Source organism: Dasypus novemcinctus, chromosome 1, assembly GCF_030445035.2.
Source record: "Dasypus novemcinctus isolate mDasNov1 chromosome 1, mDasNov1.1.hap2, whole genome shotgun sequence".
NCBI lineage: Eukaryota > Metazoa > Chordata > Mammalia > Cingulata > Dasypodidae > Dasypus > Dasypus novemcinctus.
The window spans coordinates 76,942,035-76,948,194 of record NC_080673.1 but is presented as its reverse complement, the minus strand read 5'-3'; the positions used below and the strand labels follow the sequence as shown (position 1 = coordinate 76,948,194).

Sequence of the window (6,160 nt, the reverse complement as noted above, 5' to 3'; positions counted from 1 at the left end):
AGTTACTATCAATAGAGAGAAATAGTGAAAATGGAAATATTGAAAAGTAACCAAATAGAACTGAAGACAGAAATGTAAAATTCCCTATATGTGTACAGCAAGTAGATTGGAACTGGAAGAAGAAAGAAACAGGAAACTTGAAGATAAAACAATTGAAATCACTCAGTTTGATGTTCAGAAAGAAGGAAGAATGACAAAACGTGAACAGAGCCTGAGGAACCTGTGGGATACCATCAAGCGTACCAATATATACACTGTGGAATTCGCAGAAAGAAAATAAAGAAAGAGGCAGAGATAACATTCAAAGAAATAACAGTTGAAAACTCCCCAAATTTAGCAAAGCGTATGAATATCTACATCCAAGATGTTCAACAAACTCCACAGTTTAAACTCAAATAAATATAAGCCATGAAATATTACAATCAAACTGTGAAATGTCAAAGAAAAAAAAAATATTCTGAAAACAAGAGAGAAGCAACGTCTCACATACAAGGGAGCCACAATAAATTTAGATGCCAATTCCTTATTGGAAACCATGGAGGCAAGAAGGCAGTGGGATGACATATTAAGTGCTGAAAGCAAAAATTCTCAACCAAGAATTCTATATGCAGCAAAACTGTCTTTAAAAACTGAGGGAGAGAATAAGACAGTCCCAGATAAACAAAAGCTAAGGGAATTCATCACCACTAGATGGCCCTACAAGAGATGACAGATCTGCAGACTGAAAGGAAAGGACAAGAAAGGACATATTGAAACCATGTGAAGAAATTAAGATCTCCTGTGAGGGTAACAGAATGGGTAAATATAAATGCCAGAACTATTATATTTTTGGCTTGTAACTTCATTTTTATTTCCTAATGGATCTAAAAGACAAATACGTAAAATATAATTATCAATCAGTGACTTGGGACTCTTGATAAATAAACATGCAATTTGTGACAGGAACTACTTAAGGGGTATAGGAACATAGTTGTATATACTATTGACATTATGTTGATATCAAAGCAAATGAGATTGTTACAGGTTTAGGATGTTAAATTTAAGCCCATGGTAACTAGGAAGAAAATACTGGGTAATATATTCATAGAGACAGACATTAGAGTACAGGTTTCCAGAGACAGGGAGCAAGGGGATGGGGAGTTAATGCCTAATGGATGTAGAACTTCTGTCTGGGAAGAAAGAAAAGTTTTAATAATGCAAGGTGGTGAGGGCAGCAGAATAATGTGAAAGTGACTAATCGCATTGAATGGTATGTTTGGGAGTGGTTGAGATGGGAAAATTTATGTGTTCCCATAATTTAAAAAAGGAAAGGAAAATTAAAGAGACAATGATAATTAAAAATAGTAAAAAGATAGGAAATGAAGTTAGAGAATAGATGGCTCGAGAAATACACAAAAATGTGCTGTTTCTGGGCTGAATTCAAGTCAACCTAGACCTAAGAGTTGCTCTAATTTCATGGGGCATCACCTTTCATTAGAACTCCTATCAACTGTCCTTAAGAACACGTCAAAGATTCATCGGCTACTTGGTTTGTGGAGAAGGTGAGGAACTGAAGAAACATACACAGCTTAGACTCTTTAAGTTTGATAGAACATAATTCAGGAAGAAGTTGATGAGAGCTTGAAGACTTGGATCTAAGTGATATCTAATTAAGTACAAAACCATAATTTACCATTCAGACTAGGAAATTTTTAAGAGTGAAAAAAGACCGTACTAATAATTATGTTGGGACAACATGCATACGCTGATAATGCCTGGGGCAAATTAGAATGTATGGGCATTCTACATGTAAACCAGGGGCGCTTCTTGTTGACTTTGCCCAACAGAACTCTTCACAAAGGAATAATGCTGAGCACTGAGGAAAGAAGGGATAAAAGAAAGAAGGAATGAAATAGGTAGGTACAGAAAAATAATATATATTTTATATATCTTTAAAGTTTATTTTTTTAAAATTATAAACAAAAATCAGTTATTATGAAAGATGTGGAAAATGTAGAAACATAGGGAAAAATAAATATTTCAGTGTCTTTCCATCTATACTCTTTTTAACACGTTTAGCTCTAATCCTACTGTATCCAAACATGTATCTTTTTTAATGTCATTAATAATTTTCTATTGTGGTAATACATACATTTAATTAAACTTGCTTCTCTAACCATTTTTAAGCAAACAATTCAGTGACATTAATTGCATTTATAACGTTGTGCTACCATCACCACCATCTATTACCAAAACTTTTTCATCATACAAATAGAAACTGTATCTATTAAGCAATAATTCCCCATTCCCCTTCCCCAAGTGCCTGGTAACCTCTAATTTCTGTCTTATGTATTTGCTAGTTCTAGATATTTCATTTAAGTGGAATCATACAATATTTGCTCTTTTATTTCTGGCTTATCTATTATTTAGCATAATAGTTTCAAAGTTCATCTACATTGTAGCATGTTAATTCTTTTTAATGGCCGAATGATATATCATATTATTTATACAAGCCATTTTGTTCATCAGTTTTTCTATCAATGGACCTGTGAGTTGATTCCATCTTCTGTCTATTGTGAATAATGCTGCTATGAACATTGGTGTGTAAGAATCTCTTTGAGTCCTGCTTTCAATTCTTTTGTGTATATAACTAGAATGGAATTGTGGGATCATATGGTGTTTCAGTGTTTAACTCTCTGAGGGCCTGTCAAACTGTTTTCCACAGCAGCTGCACCATTTTACATTCCCACCAGCAATGCACAAAAATTCCAATTTTTCCATATCCTCACTAACACTTATTTCCCTTTTTTAAAATAATAGCCATCATAATGGGTGTGAAGTATATTTCATTCTAGTTTTGATTTGCATTTCCTTAGTGGCTAATGGTGTTGAACATCTTTTCATGAGTTTATTGTCCATTTGTATATATTCTTTGGAAAAATGTATATCCAAGTATTTTGCCTGTTTTTAATTGGATTTTTTTTTGTAATTTTGTTATTGAGTTGTAGTTCTTTATGTATTCTTGATACTAAACCCTTAATGGATATGTGGTTTGCAAATATTTTATCACATTCTATAGGTTGTCCTTTTCACTTTCTTGATAATGTCATTTGTTGAAAAAGTGTTATTTTTAATATAGTCCCATTTATCCATTTTTCTTACATTGCTCATGCACTTTATTGTCATATCTAAATCTATTGCCAATGTTTTGCTTTGTTTTGCTTTGTTTACTATGAGTGCGTAGCAGTATAGAATTTAATGATTACTAGTATGGATCACTATTTTGATTTGTGCCAAGGCACCAGCAGTTTTACCTAACACTGTTTTTGTACAATGTCAACCTAATAAACAGGACAGAAAAATTAAAAAATGACTTTGCATTATTTTGAAAATGCTTTTGGCTTTGTAATACCCCTGAGAGTGACTTGGAGAATTCCAGGAGTCCATAGACCACACATTAGACCACGACAAATATGAAATTTTATTCACATCTTCTGCTCATTTATCTGTTGAGTTTCCTTGGTATAAGTTTTTTAAATGCTATATATATTAACCCTTTGCTATAATATTTGCCATTGAATTAATTTCCAGTTCTTTACATTAAAATTTTGGCAATATTCTTATTCTTTACATACAGATTTCCTGCCCACACCCCCGCCCACCGGGCGAGAGTACAATGTAGTCTCCCACTACCACAAATTATGCAGTAGAGTTTCCCACATTTGGGGAAATTGCAGGGGTCAACACATCCAGAGTACAGGGGATACGCCTCACCCAGGGAAACCATCTTCATGATCATGGTATCTCTCCTACCAGGTAGGTATACATTTTATAGACTCCTGTTCTTTGGATCATTTTTATGCGTAGTGTTGTGACTTTTCTATTTAAAATTTTTTGGAGATAATTATAGACATTTGCATGCAGTTGTAAGAAATAATACAGAGATCCTGTGTAATTTAACTGAGTTTTCCCTGAGTTTTCCCCAATGGTAACATTTTGCAAAACCATAGTACAATGTCAGAACTATGATATTGATATTGATACAATCCACTGATCTTATTCAGATTTCCCATTTTACTTGTACACATTTATGTGTATGTATGTATGTGTGTTTACTTCTATATAATTTTGTCACATGTGTAGTTTCCTGTATCTACCACCACAGACAAGATACAGTTCTGTCACAAAATAAATCCCTCATGCTGCCCTTTTATAACCACATCCACTTCCTTTCTGCTCCACTTCCTATCCCCATCTCGAAGACTTGACAACCACTAATCTTTTCCCCATGTCTAAAATTTTGTCATTTCAAAAAGGAAGGCGATCTAAATGGAACCACGCAGGAGGTCACCATTCAGCATTGGCATCTTCCAATTAGTATAATTCCCTGATGATACATCCAAGTTGTTGAATGTACCAATAATTCATTTCTTTATATTTCTGAGTAGAAGTCCATGGTGAGTATGTAGCACAGTTTGTTTAACCATTTACCTTCTGAAGGACATCTGAGTTGTTTGCAGTTTTGAGCTATTACAAATAAAGCATTTGTATACAGCTTTTTGTGTGAATTCAAGTTTCATTTCTCTGGAATAAATGCTCAAAATATAATTGCTGGGTTGTATGATAATTCTGTGTTTATTTTTATAAGAAACTGCTAAACCATTTTTCCAGAGTAGCTGTACCGTTTTGCATTCCCACCAGCAATGTATGAGTGATCCAGTTTCTCTGTGATCCAGTTTCTCTGTATCCTCACCAATGCTTGGTACAGTCATTACTTTTTATTTTAGCCATTTTGTTATATGTGTAGTGATATCTCCTTCTGGTTTTAACTCGCATTTACCTAATGGATAATGATGTTGAACGTCCCCTCATGTACTTATTTGCCATCTGTATATACTTCTTGGTGAAATGTCTCTTCATGTCTTTTGCTAGTATTCTAATTGGTGTGATCATTTGAAGCTTTCTGTAAATCCTAGAAAAAATCATGTTATTGGAGCTGATCCATTCTTTTGAGTGTGGGATTGTTGATTAGACAGGATCCAGCTGGAGGCTTTGGCTGGATTGCTTCAGTGAGGCATGACCCAGGGTGGATTTTAGTCCTCTTGCTGGAGTCCTTTATAAACAGGACTGAAGTAGCTTGTGCTTTGGGTATAAAGTCAAAGAAATCACTGCCTAACAGAAGGTCCTAAAGATGCTTTTCAACTTTTCTTCTGGAGTTTGATAGTTTTTGGCTCTTATTTTTAGGTCTTTGATCCATTTTGAATTGAGTTTTGTATAAGGTGTGAGGTAGAGATCTTCGTTTTTTTGCAAATGGTTTCCTATTTGTTTTAACTCTAATCTTTATCTCCTTCCAACTTGCTTTGAGTTTAGTTTGCTCTTCTTTTTCTCATTCTTCCAGTTTTGAGGTTAGTTCTCTGATTTGAAGTCATTCTTCTTTTTTGATATACATATTTAGAGCTGTAATTTTCCCTCTCACCACTGCTTCATTGCATCCCATAAGTTTTGGTATGTTGTATTTTCATTTTCATTCTCCTCAAGATATTTCCTAATTTTGCTTCTGATTTCCTCTTTAACCCACTGGTTGTTTAAGACTATGTTGTTTAATTTCCACATATAAGTGAATTTTCCATTTCTTCCCATTATTGACCTCTAGCTTCATTCTGTTATGATCAGAGAATACACATTGTATGATTTCAATGCTTTAAAAAATGAATTTAGTTTGTTTTGTGTAGAATGATCCATGTTCACTTGAGAATAATGTGTATTCTGTTTCTTTTGGGTGAAATGTTCTATATATGTCTGTTAGGACTAGCTGGTTTGAATATTGTTCTAGTCCTGTTTTTCCTTATTAATATTCTGACTAGATGTTCTATCCATTATTGAAAGTGATGTATTAAAGTCTGCTGTTATTAATGTAAAACTATCACTTTCTCCCTTCAAATCTGTCAGTATTGTTTCATATATTTTTGGGTTCTGCTGTTAGATGCATTTATATTTATAATTGTTACATCTTGTCATTGAATTGTGCCCACTATCAGAGGACAAGGACCATTTTTGTTCTTATAATTGTTTCTGAATTAAAGCCTATTTTATCTGATAATAGTATAGCAACTCCAGCTCTTTTTTGGTTACTACTATAGTGTATTTTTTATCCATCCTTTTACTTTCAACCTACTTGAAT

The 6,160-nt window shown here is 33.7% G+C and overlaps 1 non-coding gene across 1 annotated transcript; it reads right to left on the bottom strand.

Annotated features, from left to right (window-relative positions):
• Nucleotides 1-3,643: 3,643 nt before the first annotated feature.
• LOC111758893 (U1 spliceosomal RNA) lies at nt 3,644-3,803 on the bottom strand. The gene has a single exon (XR_002793026.1). It is a non-coding gene; the product is annotated as a U1 spliceosomal RNA (small nuclear RNA).
• Nucleotides 3,804-6,160: the final 2,357 nt, after the last annotated feature.